We start from the raw sequence: 21,505 nt of genomic DNA on the forward strand, positions 1-21,505 counted from the left end.
CTTTTCCACCTTGGATGTGACTTTCTGGGATTTCCATCAGATCCGAATGTAGGGTTGCTAGGGCGCAAGTGCCCTTCCATGACGCCGGGAGATGCAGGTATGCTTGTTTGCCACAGATCCAATACATGTCCATAAGGGCTACCCCTCCTTTCTTCATATCTGGAATTATGATTGTCTTGTTGCATTGTTTGTTGGTGCCCATGGGCACTCTTCCTTTTCCATGAAAGCAAGGTCAAGTGGTATCTCTTTCTGCGTTTTGATTGGTTTTTCTAGTGCTGTGACCTACGTTAGTTTGGCAATGTGTTGAGACCATACGGGGGTGCATGTTTCTTTTACGCATTGAAAGTTCTCTTCAGTCAGTCCTCTAAGTGCCTCAGCTTTGCATTCAATTGTTTTGTCATGCCATTTATTCTCTGCAAATCTCGTCCCCTTTATAATGAAGAATGGTTCCTTGATGCAAATCACTCCTTGGCGTCTGCTTGTGCATGTCCTCTTGTTCTGCAGCATCTCTAATGTAACTGTGTGTGCCTGGAAGGTGCTCCAAATCCTACACAATACAATATGAATTAAACATTGGGCGTCTGGCAAGGGTACCTCTTGTGGCACAAGTATTTTCGGCGCTCCTGATGCTTGCGGAATAAGAGAACAAACGTAACAGCTCTCATTTGTGGCTTGTTTTGCTGTTGTGCTCATGTCTGAATACCATTTATTTGATTGATCGGGGTAGCGGGGATCTTCTATTTCATCTAATCCCAAGCCATGGTAGATGTCATACCTTTTCCTTCCCCCCCCCCCATTTTTCCTTCCCCTTGCAGTAACTTCTAACCTTTCAATAATGTATTGGGAACGCCCCAGACCACGCTGTGTCAGTAATGTTATTTACTGTGTGTTTGATTGGTGGACCTGGTGGTTCGTAGGTAACAACAACATAAAATGAGGCAGGGTCATTGGTTGTCTGTGCGTTAATGTTCTGCTCAGTTAAAGGGATAGTCCAGTAAAAAAATGTATTTAAAAAATAGATAGGCAACATTAAAAAAAAAATACTAGCACTTTTTTTTAAACTTCCTATGTAAAATATTGAGCTATTCAAGCTCAAAATTCGCAAAAGCAAGCACATGGGCGCATCCATTTTGTGAAATGGATGCCCGCCTGTGCTGGCTTTTGCTTTTGCGGCACTAATGAAGGAAAAGCCAGCAGCTGTAGTAAACAAAAGCTACCGCTGGGTGGCTTTTCCTTCATTGGTGCTGTACGCGGAGGACGGGGACCGGACACCAGAGCAGGAAAGCTGCAGCTGAATCTCGGTAAGTGCTATTTATTTATTTTTTAAAATAAGCACTTGCTGCGTTTTTTTGGAGGAGCCCGGAAAACGTAGAAATAAAAACGTTGCTTTAAAAACGTATTTATGTTTGCGGTCGCTTTTGAAGCTACCGCACACATAAATACAACGTTATTGTGTTTGAAAACGCTGCGGTTTTTCTTTCAAAGTTTCTCAGGCTCCTCCGGCTCGGAAGAGCCTGAGAAACTCGGAAAGAAAAACCGCAGCTTTTTCAAACACAACCGCGTTGTGTTTCTGCCTGCTGAGGCTATCACTTTGGGTCTCCGGTGCCCCAAAGTGAAAGCCAAGGCAGGCAGAAACACAACGCGGTCGTGTTTACATGCCGCAGTGTTTCTGCCTACAGCTGATTTCCCATTTGGGACTCTCGGGCTCCCCACGGGGGGCCCGAGAGCCCCAAATGGGAAATGCTAAATGCTCGGAGGAGCCTGAGAAACACAACGTTGTATTTGCGGTCGCTTCAAAAGCGACTGCAAACATAAATACAACGTTTTTAAAGCTGGGGTTTTATTTCTAAGTTTTCCGGGCTCCTCCAGCCTGGAAAGCTTAGAAAAAAAACCGCAGCTAGTGCTTATTTTTTAAAAAAATAAATAGCACTTACCGAGATTCAGCTGCAGCTTTCCTGCTCTGGTCTCCGGTCCCCGTCCTCCGCGTACAGCACCAATGAAGGAAAAGCCACCCAGCGGTAGCTTTTGTTTACTACAGCTGGCTGGCTTTTCCTTCATTAGTGCCGCAAAAGCAAAAGCCAGCACAGGCGGGCATCCATTTCACAAAATGGATGCGCCCATGTGCTTGCTTTTGCAAATGTTGAGCTTGAATAGCTCGAAATTTTACATAGGAAGTTTTAAAAAAAAAGTGCTAGTATTTTTTTTTTAATGTTGCCTATCTATTTTTTAAATAACATTTTTTACTGGACTATCAATTCAATTCATTCGGCCAAAAATAATCACCATCATATTCGTTTGTTTCATTATTGTCAAACTGCCTTATTGCGGCAACTGACGAGAGGGGGGCAGTTGTCGTATCATTAAATTGCATTGTAATGAAGGTTACATTGTCATCTTTGTCATCAGCTGGATAGTTTTCTCTCCACATTGTTTGTACCCCCTTCTAAATTAACATTGACCCTTCCTGTATCAGCTGTGCCTTGCTCCCTCCTCTGTTCATATCATGGACAAGGCATAAGAGCATGTAACCCCACGCCATAAAGAACAACATCACAGATAGCAGAACTGCAGAGTACTTCAACGTGCATTCAACAGTGTTATATTTGTTAGCTCTATTAACAATCCTATCGCTAACTAACAGTAAGCCATTTTCTGGAAGTGCACACCTTTCGGCCATTGTGTCACCTGGAGGGGCGCTATAAAATTGTTAAGTGGCGAGCATATATTCATTTTTCACATTGCATACTTCATTACTTTTGTGACATTCTGCTTTATTTCATTCACGTAATGCAATACTCCTCTAAAAGCCTTTTTTTTCCTGATGGTGCACATTAATTGTATTGCGACATTGATGCCATTATATTATTTATGTCATTTCTGTATTCATCCCTCCATTATTACCTTGATAGAGGGTGTAGGGTGTGTGAGCAAGAAAATAGAGAGAAGGAACAGGAGGAGAGATAAAGAAAATAGAGAGAGAGAGAGCTTTATGCAGGCACATTGTCATGCATTGTTCCTGTTATATCCTTTATAATGATGCTTCATCTACATTCAACATTTCAGTGTTGTTCACTTGTTCACACTGAGGGAGTGCCGTATTGCGTGCTTTTCTCACCTCTGAGAGGTGCACCCAATACTTCAGTACCTTTACCTTGACTGCGGGGGGCGTGCAGAAGACCACCTCTTACGGTCCATGGAATCTCGGCGAGTTCCACCGCCGAACAAAACTTCTCACATATACATTATCTCCTGGCATTAATGGGCCATTTGGGCTGTCTGGGGCTGGTGTTACAGTGTCTGTTGCAGCATTTTCAGTAAAGGGCGGTGCAATTTGGCATGCTATACTACGTACTGCGCGAGTCAACCGGGAAAGGTACTCTTTAAATTCTTCCCCAATATTGTTGCAGCCCGGTGTGCATCCGATGCTTTCCTAATCGGGGAGAGTGGCATATGAATACGACTGCCAGTTACAATTTTGTGGGGGCTTAAATGGTGGTCTTTGCTTGGTTGTGTTCTGAGTTGGAACAGTGCTAGGGGTAGGCAATACACCCAGTTCATTTTGAGTGTGTTGCACAGTTTGGACAATTTACTTTTGAGCAGGCCGTTGATCCTCTCCACCACCCCATTAGCCATGGGATGATAAATAGAACACAGTTTGTGCTTAACTATTAGAAGCGAAGTTACTTCCTTGAAGAGGTCATTCACAAAATGTGTGCCATTGTCTGATCTTATAACATCACAAATTCCCAATCTGGAGAACACTTCTCGCACTAAAAACTTGGCAGCACACTTTGCGTCTGGGTGGGGGCATGGTCCTGCCTCCACCCATCTCAAAAAGAGGCATGCCACCACAATCAAGTATCTTGCTCCGTTACACTTTTCTCCCATGTCTGCATAATCTATGTGGAGCTCTCTGAAGGGCCCCATCGGACGCGGTAAAGTTCCTCGCAATGTTCTCAGAGTCATCCCTGAACTGTATGTCTGACATGTGGTGCATTCTATGATGAATTTTGACAAGTGCTCTTGCAAGTTGTGGATGAACCAATGTTCTTGTATGTCTGCTGAGATATGTTGCTTTGTCACATGTGCCGGGAAATGCAACTGGTGGAATGCTACCTCTAATAGTTCCAGTGCCATCACCACCTTCCCACTCACTTCCTATCTCCATATTAGATCTGTAGGTGATTGCTTACACCCTTGTTTGGCCCATAATTCTTGTTCCTCTGCTGGTGCTATTCTTTGTAGTTCTATTATCTGCATTACTGGTGTGTTGCTATACCCTTCTTCTAATGGTTGTGTAGTGGGTTTTTTAACAATACATTCAATTGTTGGGGGTACATTGAAATATGAGGCGTCTTTCGCTGCTGTGTCTTCTGCCGCGTTTCCCAATGAGATCACATCTGTGTTGTTGTTATGGCCTGGCATTTCACCACTGCCACTACTGATGGTTCTGCTAATGCTTCTATTAGTTTATTTAATAATGTAGCATGTTGGTCTGGAGACCCATCTGCCCGTCGGAACCCTCTCCATTGCCACAGTGATAATCCTGAATGTACTGTTGTCGTAGCATAGGCTGAATCTGAGTATATCGTTACTGAACATCCTTTTGCTGCATATACTGCTTCAATTAATGGCACCAGTTCAGCTGCTTGCGCAGAAAAATGAGAGCGGAGGCGCTTCTGGACAATCATTTCATAGCTGTCTTCTTCCATTCTTACCACGGCCATCCCTATGTGTTTTTCCCTCGTTTCAGTGTCTATGGATGCTGACCCATCTATGAAGTATATTTCACCTTCCTGTAATGCATTCTCACTTGCTTTGGGAATATCATCTTCCTCTCCCTCGTATGTGGCACAGTCGTGCTCCTGCATATCTTCTACAGTGCATGGCTCTGTAATGAACATGGCGGATTTACTGTTTTACACCTCACTACGTGCACATTCGGGCTGGAAATTATTATCTCATAAGCTGTTGCTCTCTGCGTTGTCAATGTTGATTTGGATCGCTCTAAGATTGCGAAGAATAAATGTTCCTCATACAGTGTTACTGAGCAACTCATTACAATTGTGGCGCTCTTTTCAATCGTGAAGGCTGCTGCTGCGAGAGCTTGTTCGCAAGCAAAGTGACCTTGCATCACCGTGTCCATTTTACCGCTGTAGTAGGCCAATGTCTTGTGGCCTAGGACGTTTTCTGTGTTAATACTGCAGTCATCAGTGTGCCATTGCAGTGTGAGAATAGGAAAAACGCCCTGTCATAATCTGGGTTCGCGAGAACTGGTGTGTGTGCAATCATGTCTTGTAGCTTGAAGTATTGCGTCATCATTTCATTGGTCCATTTTATTGGGACATTATTCTTTTGGGACTCTTTCAATGCCTGTAGCAACGGACGGGTGTAGGCTGCATAATCAAGTATCCATGCTCAGCAGTAATTGCAAATGCCGAGAGATTTCTGTATATCTTTTACAGTTTTCGGTATTATCATGTGGCGTATGGCCGCTGCCTGTCAGGAAGTATTCGTTTATCGTCTTTGTATATTAGCTGTCCTAAGTATAGGACCTCGTCTAGGCAGTATTGCAATTTACCCTTATCTACCTTGTATCCTTTTGTAGCCAGTAGATTCAACAACGTTACTGAGTCCTCTCTGCACCTCTCTTCAGTTGGACTGCAGATGAGCAGATCATCTACGCATTGTATTATCATGCTCTCTACATCAATATTTCCAAGATCTTCATGTAAGATCCTATTGAAAATGCTTGGGCTCTCACAATATCCCTGTGGTAGTCTGCAGTGTTTGTACCTGTTCCCTCCTAGCATGAATGCCGTGAGGTAACGGGAGCTTGGATCGAGTGGGATGGAAAAGAAAGCATTTTTCAAGTCCACCACAGTAAAACATGTAGCTTCCTTGGGGATTTTGCACAAGATATTGATGCCGAGTTAGGGACCAATGGGAACTCTCCTTGAATGACGTTGTTGAGTGGGCGGAGATCTTGGATCATTCTCCATGCCCCTCCTTCTGCTTTTTTGATCGGAAAAATTGCTGTATTACATGGGGAGTTGGATGGTGCAATTATCCCTTTTTTCAACAGAGCACTTATTGTTTCTTTTATTCCTACCTCTGCTTCTTCGATAGTGGATACTGTTTAACTCTTGGGGGTATGGTACCTGGCTTCAATTTTATCTTAATCGGAGTTACAGCATGCAATAACCCTACATCATGGGGACCTGTGGTCCAGACCTCTGGTAGTACTCTTTCCATATCTTCTTCAAAAATTGCAGGCGGGATATTAACGCTGGCCATGAGTGGGTTGTGTATTTCCCTGTATTGAATCATGATGTCACATGGTATACTTATTTCCATTATTATTTCTCCATCACTCTCATTGTCACTAAACAGTTCTTCATCAGTTAAATCACGCAACATTATGTCTGGATCTATGCATAGTAATGTTCTCCATTCGCAGCCATGTGTGTCCAGTCCTATTACCACAATACGTTTGCTTGAGACCTGAACCCCCTCTAAATCAATGGACAGGATGGTTCCTGGTACAACATCTGTGTTCACAATTGGGCGGAAAATGAAATCTGTGGACACCCTTCATTCCTTTCTTGTTATTTCTGGTACCACCCGGGCCAACACTCTGATGCCGTAAATGAACATGTCCATGTCAATGGGCACCCCTCTTACTACAACTTCATTTGTCAGTGTGCTGATCATTAGCATTGCTCGTACGGGGCACACTCTTGGAGTTGAACACACTATCCCCCGCTCCGCAAAGGAGATGGTCATGTTTAATTTACTCAAAAAATCTCTTCCCAGTAAATTGATTGGTGCGTCTTCGTGATACAGTAAGGGTGCGCGCACTGTCTTCCCCCCTCTGTTATGTCAAGATATTTTGTGTAAGGAACCTTGAAAATAGCCCCAGAGAACCCCTGCATTTCCAAAATTTTTCCCGAGAGCGGAAAACCGCCCTTCCATGAGACATGATCTTTCTGCTCCTGAGTCTACCATAAAGATAAACTGCTTGTTTCCTATCTCTGCTCCCACTAGTGGTCCCTCTTCTGCACGTAGGGAAGTGGATAGGACTGGACACGCAAGCGCTCTCTGTGGGCTGTCCTAGTCTGTATACATTTCAGTTCTTGGCACAGAGAAAACATTATCTCCTACCACTGTTGTGCTGCGAAAAGGTGTGGGCGCACCATTGGTCGATGTTGCGAAAATATAGTTGTTTGCGTTACCTACCATATTCTGTCTGGCCATGGGCAGTTGTGCTCCTCTATGCTGTGGCTGTTGTTGCTGTGGTTGTTTTTTTTGCTGTATTTGGGGCTCACTATAGTATTGATCACCGTACCCCCCTCCCATGGGTAACCCATAGGGGCTGCTTGAATGTGGATGTCCGTATTGCTGTTCATTTCCCATTGGGGGATGCCCTTGAAAATACCCCATAGGCCACATTCTACAATCTCTTGAATAGTGTCCCCATCTACCACAATTCCAACACGATCCTTGTGGTCCTCCTCTCATCCTGGGCCCTCCAAAACCTCTGTTCCCCATTCCTCCAAATCCCCCTCTTGGCCCTCTACACCCACCTCATCCTCTTGCTGGTCTTCCTTGCCACTGGGGTCCTCCAGACTGTTCTTCTCCACCCCACTGTTCTTGCCCTCCTGTAGCCCATGCTGCAGCCATTTTAACTGGTGCACTTCCTGCTCGGGCATCTGCTTCACTACTCCTATCAGTTGATGTGTTTGCTTTCAGCGCTGCCACCTTCACTAGCTTATTCTGTACTAATTTCGGTTCATCTACCAACCTTTCTCTTTCGTTGATCCTCCTGCAGTGGTGTATATTTATGCTTTGAATCTCAGGCCAGCCCTTGGCTTCTATCACAGCTATTTTATCCAAGGCCTCTTGTATCTCCTTTGGGAGCCCATTTTTGATTATGAGACAGAACAGGGCGGTGGACTGATCCCACGCCATACCCGTTTCACTTCTCCACAGGTCTTGCACCCGGAGGATGAATTGCGTAGGCTCCTCCTCCTCTCCCATCATGCACTGCATCACTAAGTATAAATCTGGAATGCCTGGAAACATGCGCCGCAATGCATCCCATACTTGTGCTCTGACATTGTGAAATGGCGATCCATCATGGCTGTCACAACTCATTGTTACTCCCGGGAACCCCGCCTTCACCCACACCGCGCCTGCTTGATCTTCAACAGCGGATACCAACAAACTTTTCACGTCCCCTATTGCTAATGGCACTCCTGCATGTATCCATTTACCTGCCCCACCCGAAAGTGGGGGGAGATGCTTCAGCAAGTTGTTTTTGTCCATTTGGGCCCACAGAATGTAGTGCAGTCTTACTGCCCCCTTGTGTATCAGTGACATTTGCAGTTTGTGCTTTCTTCCTGTCTTACTTACGGTTTGTCTTGCTCACCAGCATATTCCCTACCCGGTGTCTTAACCGGCCATGCCACCTTGGCGGTGATCTTTCATTTAAGTCATCGAAATGGGATGGCAGTGGGGATCCCACCGCTGCTACCCCTTCTTCATATTCATCGAGATTGCTCCATACCTCTTCTACTTCCTCTTCTTGCTCCCTGTCTTCTTCTTGTCTTTCCCCACGCTGACTTTCTGGGGTTGTTGGGCGTATTATTCTCACTGGCTTGCCATTTAGATGGAATAGGAACTCTCCTGATTGCCACTCTTGCTGTTGCCCTCTTGGTATGGGTGCCAATGGTGTAGACTGTGATGTTGCTGGCATTGCTGGCGCCGATTTTCCTGTGACGCTTGGTGGGGGCATTAGATCGGCTGCTGCTAATGGTGGCACTTCCCCTCCCCATGGCAAAATCTGGCTCCTGTCGCATAACGCTCTTCATCGTGTTATTTCCATCTGTGCGTGCCCGAGCTGCCTATCTAAATTCCCAGTTAGCTGTGCCAAGTTTACAGGTGGGGCACTAGTTGGGCCATACAGCCCTCCTCTGTCATACGGAGGTGGTGCCGTGGTTGCTGTCTCCGCTGAGGTGGTCGGGGCAGGGAACACTGGCACATATCGAGGCTCGCTGTAACCTACTGCCCTATTGCTCCTCCACGGCGTTCGGGAAACGCCAGCTCCCGATCCTAGAAGGGGCACAGTTTCGGGAGAGATATGTTTGCTCCACATCAATTCCATCCTTGAACTCTCCTGGACAAAATAATCTTGTGGTTCTACAGGCCTTTCTATCGCCTTCCAAGAAAGAATCTTACCCCATCCTGGCATTAGTAGATTGCAGAACCATGGGCATATTCATAGATCATGATTGGGTCACTGCTCACAATATTCCACATGAAACTCAAGGAACTGTGCAACCTGTAGAGGCTATTGATGGGAGACCTCTGTCTTCAGGACCCATAACCCTTCAGACTAAAGTCAGCAAAATCCAGTCACCATCTTTAACATCATCCGGATTCCCAGGGCCTAGCAGGCCTTCACTTATGTATTTTCGACCGCTATAGTTCAAGCTCTCCCTCATCACAGACCAGAGGATTGCACCATCGATACTGAACCTTCAGCAGTGATTCCTTTTGGGAGGATGTTTATTTTATCAGAACCTGAAAAAAGCCCCCCCCCGGGAATACCTAGATACTAACCTGGAAAATGGCACCATACAACCATCTAAATCCCCAGCGGGTGCTTCGTTGTTTTTTGTTCCCAAGAAAGACACCAAGGAGCTCAGACCATGTCTAGATTACCGTGGCCTTAACCAGTGCACTCTCAAGGACCGCTACCCATTGCCTCTCATCTCGGATATCCTGGAAGCAGTCAGAGGTGCAGTAGTCTTCACAAAACTAGACCTAAGGGGTGCCTACCATCTTATTCGTATAAAGGAAGGTGATGAATGGAAAACAGCCCTTCGAACCCCCTTTGGCCATTTTGAACACCTGGTTATGCCCTTTGGACTTGCTAATGCCCCAGCGGTCTTCCAACGTTTTATGGACCGAGTGTTCTCCGATATGCTGTTCATCTTCGTCATTGTATATCTGGACGACATACTGATATACTCCAAGGACTATCTAAAACATGAAGAGCAAGGGAAGGCAGTCTTACAACGTCTACATGAAGATAAGCTCCTGGACAAGCCCGAGAAGTGTCTTTTCCATCTATCAACTGTTCACTATCTCAGATTCGTTCTTAGCCCAAAAGGAATTGGAATGGACCCCTCAAAGGTTGATTCCATTCTATCCTGGCCTGTTCCAACCACTGTAAAACAAATTCAATCCTTCCTAGGGCTTGCTAACTTCTACCGGAAATGTATACCAGCATTTTCTGAGATTGTGCATCCTATTGTTACATTGTTAAAGAAAGATACCCCCTTTCGGTGGACTTCAGCCCAAGATTCGGCGTTCCTGCGTTTGCAGTCGGAGTTCACACAAGCTCCCATCCTAGCTCAACCCAACATTGATCAACCTTTTCTTGCTGAAACTGATGCTTCCAACTGCGCCATTGGGGCAGCCCTAAAACAAGAAATGGGTGACAAGCTAGAACACCCCATCGCCTATCTTTCTCGCACATTGACTCCCAGTGAAACTCATTACTCCGTTCTGGAAAAGGAATTACTAGCCATCCGTCAAGCCTTCACTGACTGGCGTCATCTCCTCCTGGGAGCCAAACACCCAGTGCAAGTTCGCACGGACCATCGGAATCTCCAAGTCCTACAATCTCTACAATGGAGAAACAGTCGTCAAGCCCGTTGGGCCTTCTTTTTTGCTCAATACCAGTTTCAAATCCATCATGTCCCTGGAACACACAACATAATAGCCAATGCCTTATCCAGACGTCCTGATTAGGAACCCCTTGATGATCGGACCTTCCCAAAGATGTTTCCCCACACAATATTTGTTGCCCAAGCACTTACCCTCCTGGAGAATATTCAAATTCAAACTCAATCCTCTGAAACCTGGAAGGAGTTTAAGAGAAACAATCGATGGAATCTCAAAACAAAGGATGGATATCTATTCAAGGACAATGGCTTGGTCATTCCCACTCCTGGACTGAGACAAAAGATCACAAGCCTATGTCATGATACCTTTCATTCAGGACACCGTGGCATCACCAACACCCTCCATCTAATACAAAGACAGTTTTGGTGGCCGAAGATGAAGGATGATATCAGGATCCATATCCAGACATGTGCAGTTTGCAATCAGAACAAAAATGATAATAAGAAACCGGCAGGTCTCCTGCTCCAACCAGCAATACCAACAAGACCCTGGGAAATCATCGCCACAGATTTTATCATGGAACTACCAGCTTCCAGGGGCTACACAACTATCATGGTTACTATTGATTTGTTTACTCATATGGCTCATTTTACACCTTTATACAAACTTCCATCCTCATCTGAACTTGCCGGAATCTTCCTGTAACACATATTCCGGCTTCATGGTCTACCCTCCAAGATCATTTCAGACCGAGGACTCCAGTACATATCTCAGTTCTGGAAGCAATTATGTTGTGTACTGGTAATCCAACGTGCCTTGTCTTCAGGTTATCACCCACAGACCAATGGAGCCACTGAACGTGTAAACCAAACTCTGGAACAATACCTTCGTTGCTTCGCTACCAAGGTCCAAGATGATTGGTCACTCTTAATACATGTGGGCGAATTCGCTCATAACAATTCGGATCATTCAGCTATCAAAACCAGTCCTTTCTTCTGTTGTCAAGGATTTCATCCTTCAGTTCTACCTTCCGTTCTCCCACACCCTACCCCAGTTCCTGCGGTAGATTCCTGGATTAAAACCCTTATTACCGTACACAAAGATGCAAAGGAACACTTAGAAAAGGCCTGAAGAGACGTTAAACATTATGAAGACCTGGACCTTCCTACTCAGTAGGCGATAAAGTCTGGTTATCCTCGAAGCTCCTTCCTCGACATCTGTGCTCAAATAAATTGGCTCCCAGGTATTACGGGCACTTTTCTATACAAGAAATCGTCAATCCAGTGGCCTTTCGACTCCGACTACCAGAATCATGGAAAAGGATTCATCCAGTCTTCCACACCTCACTGTTAAAACCATATCTTCAGTCATCTCGAATAGCTCCAAAATCTACTCCAGTGATTGTCAATGACCAACTCGAATACAAGCTTTCCAGAATCTGTGACTCTAGGTACAGACATGGTCAACTACAGTATTTGGTCGAATGGAAACGATACCCTCGCAGTGAGCGTACCTGGGAACCCATGTCAAATATGAATGCCCGCATGCTGGTTCGAAGATACCATCTTATCCGTCCGGGCAAGCCCGGAGGAGCTGGGCTTCAGAGGAGGCATGCTGTCATGAACCGTCGTCTGCGTCCCTTCTGGACTTTCTGGTCCCTGACCCATAGGGGATTGAATACAGTGATCCTTCCAACATGGCCACTTGAAACAGAATGCTGCTGGCCAGTCTCTACGCTCCACGCTGTATGCTCTGCAAAACAGACACACCCCTGTGGCTCTGTGCATCTCAACGGTACCGCTGGCTGTAGTCGGACGTGTGTTGCCGGAGTTCGCTCGGGGCTTTCTTCTGATTCCTGGTTCCCGGTTCCTTGAATCCCCCTTCCTTCCTCCCATTCCTCTACCTTACCTCCGAACTTCCTGGATTTTCGGGTCACAGCGTTCCGTGCCTCCGAGTGCAAACATCATTCCTTCCTGGTAGCCACCCTGGACTTCTGAACGTTCCCGGAAGTTGGATAGCGAACCTCATGCTGGAATGCGAGGACCAGCGCTCGGGTTTGTACAAATCCTGTACCGTGAGCAAGAAGACATCACAGAAGGTCGCAAGCAAACAACAAAAGCAAGTGAGAAGGGGAGAGACTTGTGACAGTTTCCATAGGAAGAGCACTTTTTGGGCGGCTTATAACTTCATTCCCTCTGGACGAATCCTCACCAAACTTTGCAAAAAAAGTATATGGGCCACTCTGAATTCTTTTGCACAGTTTGGTAATGTTTGGTCTGGGGGGGAAAGGTATAGGGGGGTCCCAAAATGTCTTTTTTTCCCATAGACTGAATGGGGGAATAACTTTGCGCACGGCTATGGGCCAAAACGTTGGATGGATTTGCACCAAATTTGTGCCAGGGGAAGGGGCTTGGACCTGAAAGCGTGCTTTAGTAAATTTGGTGACAATCCGTACAGTACTTTCCTTTAAAACGACCAAAAAATATGTCTGAATGAATTAGTGATATCTATGTCTGCTCCGTGGTCACATTTCCCGGTTCGCTCCGCGGACATGATACCGATTGGCCAGGGGCAGTGGCGTCATCACCACGGACACACGACATCTGCGCTGATTGGCTACAGCAAGCCGTGATGTACGTCAGAATGTGTGGATGCGCCCGACATCTTGGATCCGAAGACAGCGCGCTACTTACCAGAGGCGAAATGCTGTTTTCGAAACTGTTTTGCTCTCCTACAGTGCGTGGGGAGGATCACAGAGTTAGAGATGGATGAAATACTGTACTTGTTTGGCCGGCAATTGTCTATTATATATTCAGCATTGGCGCCTTCTTCAGGATGTTTGTACGTGGAGGAAATGAGGGATCTTATAAGGCTACTATTTGAGTCCGTGCTGTGTACAGGCACCTTGAACATTTTTGCAGGACACGCGTGGCATTAGTGACCATTAATTTTCAGTTTATTTCCCTGTTATATTACATTTTCCTACGGGTGTGTTATTGCTTAGTACGCCACCATGGTCGTGACATGCTGCAGTGGTTGTGGACAGGGCCTAGATAACCTGCATTGGTGCCTTCTTCAGGATGTTTGTACGTGCAGAAAATGAAGGATCTAATAAGGCTACTATTTGAGTCCGTGCTGTGTACAGGCACCTTGAAAATGTTCGCAGGACACGCGTGGCGTTAGTGACCATTAATTTTGAGTGTATTTCCCGATTACATTGCAATTTCCTATGGGTGTGTTATTCCTTAGTACACCACCATGGTCGTGACATGCTGCAGTGGTTGTGGACAGGGCCTAGAGTCTTGGATGCATGGCCGTAGGCCGAAGGCCATACTTCCAAGACTGTAGGCCCTGCCCACAAACACCGCTGCATGTCACGACCATGGCTACACGTGTAGTATTGATTATCGCTTACATGGTTGAGGGGAGAGTGTACAGTGTTGGGTGCATGGCCAGAGGCCATGCACCCAACAACAAAGTTATAAGCACTGGAGTTATAAGCCAGTGCACATCAACACATTGCAATAATATCTATGTACAAACAGGTAGGAGTGCAGTGTCTGGCCAGAATAAGTGAAGCATAGCACACCTATCAATACACCCGTACTACTGTACATCACTGAGGTGATTGTGGGCAGGATGTAGAGTTTTGCTTCGATGGCTGCAGCACGTAGCCCATACATCATACTCGTAAAACCCTAGGCCCTGCCCAGAATCACCACTTCATATTACTGCAGTGCATACACTCGTCCTATAGGTTAGCATGTCAGATGGTTCTGGGGAGGGTGTACAGTCTTGGCTGCATGGCCGAGGCCCATGCACCCAGTAACGACCTTGTTAGCGGTGGAGGTATAAGCCATTGTACACCTATACATTCAAAAGTACGTGGACATATATCTTAACCTCTAGGTCCTGCCGTCACCCACTGCAGCACATTCGAGAGGGACATTAGTGACTGTGTTGCTTTGGTGGAGTGGCTGTTTCCATAGAAAGAACTGTTTTTGGCTGCCTTATAACTGTCCTACCCTTGGGCTAATCGTCACCAAACTTTGGAAAAAAAATATATTGATTGCACACTCTGACTTTGGTTGGAAAGTTTGGTGATGTTTGGTGCAGGGGGGCGAAAGTTATAAGGGGGAGAGGTTCTCAAAACATCTTTTTTCCCTTACACTGAACGGGGGGAAAAGGTTGTGCTCACGACCATGTTGCTCTTTCCCAGATTGTTTGCAAAATAGCGTGCAGTAAGGTAGCTTTGTTCGGTGGCCCCCTCTCTTCTACTAATGTTTTCGTGTGCGCGTATACCGCCAGAAACAGCTCCAAAACATGAGAGCATTAGACTTCTCACACTCAAGTAATAGTATTTCACAAGGTGACCTTTGAGGGGGCCCAATGAGCTGTGGAAGCACAAAGTGAAAAAGTGCAGTTTACTTGTCTGCAAAATGATACGTTTGAATGGAAGTTCGTGCTCACTGCACCACGACGAATTACAGCGTGTGGATTAAAATGTGTTTTGCTTGCACTAATACTTCCCTCAGATTGGCCTCTTCAGTTTTGAGAACTAAGGCCATCATCTGCACTGTTTGCTTGAAACCGCGCTTCTGAAGCTGTATGGGAGTACAGGTTCTGATAATTAGATTTCATTATGTTGCTTCAAAGCAAGAATGTATTTGCCTTCTGAGTGAAGGCCACACAAGTTGCTTTTTTGGTTGACTGCTCAGTACGCCCGCGCATCCGAGTGAAAGTAAAGGGGCAATTGTTTTTTTACCTTGAGCCCAAGAGAAACTTGCGCGCTATTCACGGAATGAAAGGGTAAAAAGAAAACGCAATTGATAAGGTTATGTTTTAAAAGGTTTGTAAGTGACATGCATATCAGTCAACGAAGACTCTTCTCTGCAAACACATTCGTGGCTGATTTGCCAAAAAAGAATGGAGGCTGTAAATATTTTGTAAGTTTACTTTGGCCCACTGTACAGCAAACCGTGCTTTATTTTTACATAACTGCACATCTAATTGTGCTAATATAATTGACGTGATATTTTTCTGCCCTTGTACAATTTTCCTTTAATGTTGCAGAGTGCACACGTTGCTCATTTGCAGGGTATGACTCCACTCAACCTTTTTTACTATTTATATTTCTAATTTGAAACGCTTAATTTGTCCACATAGCTTTGTGTATAACTTTGCACGTTTTTTTGGTCTTCTTTGAAATGACGAGACATAATTTTTTTTTATTTGTCCACTCTTTTTTGTTTCATACCTAAATTATCATCTTTCTGTGTACTTGCCATTTTGTTTTCTCTTACGGCGCATGCAAAATCTCACCATTTCTAACCTCCACCTATAGGTACACTTGGAAATTAGTAACATATTACTAAAATGTCAACTTTGAGCACATATTTTTGTGTACCACTTTGCACATTTTCTATTTGATCTTTTAAAAATGTTGGTACAGGTTGGTTACTGTGTATCTGAAAGGCGCAGGAAACCCCGCTCTCTAGATTAGGGTATTAGCATCAAAACTAGTCTCAGAAAGAAAATTCAGAGGATACAATTTGAAAGTAGCGTATTAAGGGTTTTATTAACCCCAATACATTTATTACTATGTGAGTTTAATCACAATTTAATTTGCACTTAAGCAATTATTTATTTAACATAGCAGGAGAATTTCTTTTAAAAAAACACATCATAGTTCCATAAAATTCATACTATTAAATCATTCATACATTCATCCACATCCATACAGTGTACATCAATCCACTCATACACAACATCAATAAGTACAAGATAAAAACACATAACAAATATCACAATTCATCAACAATTCAAATATTGTACAAACATTATTTTGTGCAAAACAAGGAGCATGACCACAGTGGTTTTTGTAGGTGGTCAGCAATTAGGATAGGCAAGAAATGGAATATCTTCACAAGTGGCCTTATCCTGAATTTTTCTAACGGTTTCGACGTGTTAACGTTGTTTGTGTTACGTCTTCATCAGGAGATAACAATACATTTTCTAAAAACAAAACAAGCATAAAAACATAAGTTCCCTAAAAGGATATAGAAACAGTGGAGAGGGAGAAAGTAAGAGAGTACAAATGCATAACTTAACCGTGCTCAAGCTTAGAGTAGAATAGTCTACTGTTGTCCTGCTCATACCTCCAAATATATATATCTGGGGTAAACAGAGGGCGTCATGCAGGGAGTGCTACCAAAGAAAATCAGTGTCTCAGGACAAGGCGGGAATAAATCATGACTAGAAATAGACCAATTGTGATGCGATATATGCGCAAGCCATGCACAGAGTGACAACCAAAAGTGCGAAGTCTATACAGTTTAGGACAAACCCCTAAACTAACCTTGGTACAAACAACAAGAGTCAATCCGTGGTGTGTGTTTGTAAAGAACTGAAAGTGCTGTCATAAAGATTGGCAGCATTCAGATCTGAGGTCCTGCTTAGCAGATCACTGCACTTGGTGCTCCAATCTGTAAGGTTTTTTAAAAAATAAAGAAATCAGGAACCCTTTGTCAAAGAGTCAAGGCATATATTTTGCATGTGAGGTACCAGAATCAGAATCGGAGAATCAGGAGTGATGTCAAAGGGCCACAGTGGTCTTACCCCGGAGAACCGAGTCACGATGGTACTGTGAGTAGTGCTGGTAACGCACCTCGAAGGATGTTTTTGAGAGATGCTAGTGCTTCAGGAAGAATGGAGCCTGGATGTACCATATTTAGGCAGCAACAGTGGAAGAGACAGAAAAGAACAAAGAAACTGATGAATAGTTGTGGTCTCAACCGGGAATAGTTAAGAAAAGGTTAAGAAATAGTCATGGTATAAGTGGGGTGTCATGACTTAGAGTCAGATTGTTATTATTATGGGAAAGCCAAATGGGCACCAAAATTATATAATGCTAAATTGGACTTGTCTAATCAGAACAGTAACAATGTTTTAAGCATGTATAAGCTAAATGGCTGCATAAGCCAATTGGGCAGCAAAGATTCATCTAGTTGGATTGAACTAACTTGATTAAGGCAATCGTGGTGTTTAGGCATTAATGTGTACCCAAACAGCTTACCTGAAGCTGGCAGCTGCTGATATGATGAAAGTAACTATCCGTGGGTAAAACCACGCACTCAAACTTTCCCGGACCTTCTCTGGGGACCAAAAACGCGCATCTGACTCGTTATTCGGAGCAATGTGACATAATTTATGGTGCTGTAGGCTCAACATCATGACCACTTTTGGGAAATAACTGTGGAAACAAAGCGACTGCTTCAACGAAGACCCCAAAATGTTTGCGCAAAAAAACGGCCTCCTTATCTTCAACATTTGCAATGCCTCCCTAACCAGCATTGTAATCATTGCATTAATTATGCGATTATTCCGATGGTCTCTGTAAGTTTGTTATTAAATAAATGTAGTTTGTATCCTGTAAAATGGTCACGTGTTCTTTACCATTCCACTGTTTTATTTTCAAATGTAATTTATTAACTTGTACGTCGCTGAATGTTTATTTGAAGGTTCTGCGTCACGCCACGTACTTGTGCTTTTTGCAACCTACAATGGAAAGGGAAGAGGGGCTATGTATGCAATAACCACCTTCCCTTTCTATGGTGGCCATCTTGAAAGAGGATTTTCTTTTGTGATCCTTACTGCCAAAGTCAACTCGGATTACAACAAGTACACGTCCTTTTTAGTAGCACACGTTACTGCATTCGTAATTTAGACTATTGCTGGCAAAGATTATTGCGCCTATGTACTTTACAGAGAAATAAGGAGTGCGTGGAGTGTATTCAAGTTTTATTTTTTTTTCAATTATACTGTGAAAGGTCTTTGTTAACCCATTATTAACTTTGTTTACGGGTGGCTTTATTTTTTGCCACTGCAGGCAATAAGGTAATATGCGACCGGCATTGAGCAAAAAGGCATCAAACGGTAATATGAGTGACTGTATATGTGGCAACACATTTTTTCCATCTGTTATGTGCAAGATAGCAACACAGTTTCTTATGCTTTTGCATTACACCACTGCTGCTGTTTCTTAGGGAGGAAGGCTGCATTTAGCTGATGTCTTTTTCAGATAAGTACAACTTTCCCTACCAATACATAATGTGTAGTGCATTTGCAGTCGCTGCATACCAATACGTGTTGGCGTTGTCTAAGGCAAATGTTGAAGGAGGACGTTCCTACATGAATATAAAATCTATTTCCACATTGCCCAACAGGCATACTTCGTCAGGTAAGTGTGTACTGATTCTGGGACATGTCGCGGTGCTGTACAGCAGTATATTTTCATGTGGCATTCTTCAGAAGCTATATATTGTTTACCAAATGACCCTTCCTAAAGGAACCTTTTGGTTATGTTGCACTACTGAAAATCTGTGCCATGCAGTACATTTTTTTCTTGGGTACACCTTATATGTAAATTGTACTACTAAAAACCCGTACAATTCACTAAAAAATGATATTTGTGATGTCATATTTGATGTCCTGGGTGTTAGTCTTAGCAATGCACGTAGATGCTGCGAGTTATGGTTGCTGAGCTTACCATAATGGGGGAATGTGCAGTGTTTTTTGGTTTCACTGTGAAGTCTAACATTCCTTTAGTGACATTTATTTACTGAATGTACATATATATGTATGGCAGGGAAGGAAAAGAAAGGCGCTAAACAAGTGATGTTGTCATTGATGTCATCATTGACATTTGAGATGACATCTTTCATGGTCTGGGTGTTATTGTTAGCAGTGCACAGGGGCGGTGGCAGGGTTGGGGGCTTAGTTTACATAACTGTCGAATTTCAGGGGGTTTTCGGAAGCATAAAGGGGAGGTGGAAAGTATTTTTGTAGTGAAGTGTACAGGTTTTTGTTAGGGCAACTTAACCATAACGTCTGTAATGGCATTTATTAGTAAATTGCGAATCTTTGCCATTTAGGTACTTTTTGCCAAAAAGTTGACATGAAAAAAATGGAAATTTGAAATGGGAGTTGAAATATTTCTGTTCTAGACTCCAATCCTTAGTGAGAGGCTGGACTTGCTTGGGGATGGAGAGAAATGTAACGTTCCAATTCTGGTTGCGAGATAATAAGTTGGCACCTAGTTAGATTATTACATTTGTAGATGTGATGAGTGGTATATAAAGTGGATGAACTATAGGAGAAGGGAAGAGCTGCTAAAAAATTACGAACAGCTGCCCAAAATCACCAAAGGAGATCTGCTGAAATTACATCTGGGGGCAATATTGGAAGAGAGCTGGAGCTGTCTATTGCTGTGGAAACTAGAAAACAGATGCTGTGATTCTTCACTGGAGCCATAGAGAGAGAATTGCTTTGGAACCCATTTGACTGAAGAGCTGGCCAGAGGCCTGTTTTTCCATAAGAGCGAAGTTCTGCTCAGTTTCCATGAGCGCAGAGGCCAGCGATTTCCAAAAGTAAGTATATTGTCCAACAAAATGTTAGCCTGGGGATCTATTTATTTCACCCATTCCTTTTCATAGTGGGTTCTCTTCCATTAGTGGGTGGGGGGAAAATTGTGTAGACCCTTAGCATATTTCACTGTATATTTATTTAATTAACTCCCAAATAGATTGACACAGCGGGAGCTTGGAAGAATTTGAAACCTTCACCCTCTCTTCTAGCGGGAAAATACAATATAGTTAATTAAAATAATTGGCGTGCCTTGATTTTTCGGTTCACCCCTGACTTCTCTAATGAAAAAGTGTGTCCCTTCCTAAAACGTAAATTTGCAACTGAACCAGTACCAAAACTTGTTTTAACAAAAGATTTTCTTGCCATCAAAACAAAATTGATACTGGTGACCATCCCCAAATGTTACCTTTCAAATTAAAAGATCCTTGTCGCTAAAACGAAAATTCCCCACTGAAACACATTCCCAATACTAGTTTTTAAATGAAAGGTATTCTCATCTAAAAAAACGAAATTCCTGTTTGTCAACACTCTTTCAACATTGTTTTTAACCAAGTGGTGCCGTTGGCCCCACACAAAAAGAGCATTTTAAACTGCCCAATTTCCCAACACAGGCCTTTAAGTGAAGGGGTCCCGAAAAACGATAATCCGTAATTATCCCGATTTTACTGTCCAAATTCACCAACACAGGCCTATAAGTGAGGGGGTTGGCAAAGTGAAATTCTAAACTGCCCAACTTCCCCAACAAAGGCCTTTAATTGGATGGGGTCTGAAAAACCAAAAATTATAATCATCCCCATTTTACTGTCCTAACTTCCCCAACATGAACCTTTAAGTGAGAGGGGGTCTGAAAAGTGACATTCCAAAACTGTCCTCACTCCCTAGAACCAGCCTTTGAACATAAGGGTACTGCATGTCATTGATGCTTGAGGTTTTGGGGCTGGGGGATATGTGCTTTGCAAAAGTGAGACCTCATTTATCCACCACTGAACGTGCAATATATGTCTTGTTTTGAAATTAGCCATGTGTCTATTCCTAAGCTAAATTCTGCTGACATGTTATTTGCCATATGCATTTTTACAAATCTGTGATTTAAACTGCTAACATTTTGAGGGCACTGGGAACTCCATATAGCAAGCTTTGAAGGTGAACTAGTTTTCACAAAACGAAAATGGTGCTTGTGTTTTGATACTAAACCTCTCAGCCAGTAGTGGTGAAGATTATGTTCTAGCAGTGTGCCATATTATCACTGAAATTCAACATTCCAAGCATTCATGGGAAAAGAGTTATGACATTTCATTTAGCCTGTGTTCCATGTTTGTGAGACAAAAGTAAACGTAGACCAAGATTGTTTTGTAATTGAAGCTGTGTTTTCAAAGAAGGTGAT

The sequence above is a fragment of the Ambystoma mexicanum genome, chromosome 1q (assembly GCF_040938575.1).
Source record: "Ambystoma mexicanum isolate Mex_15411 chromosome 1q, UKY_AmexF1_1, whole genome shotgun sequence".
Classification (NCBI taxonomy): Eukaryota; Metazoa; Chordata; class Amphibia; order Caudata; family Ambystomatidae; genus Ambystoma; species Ambystoma mexicanum.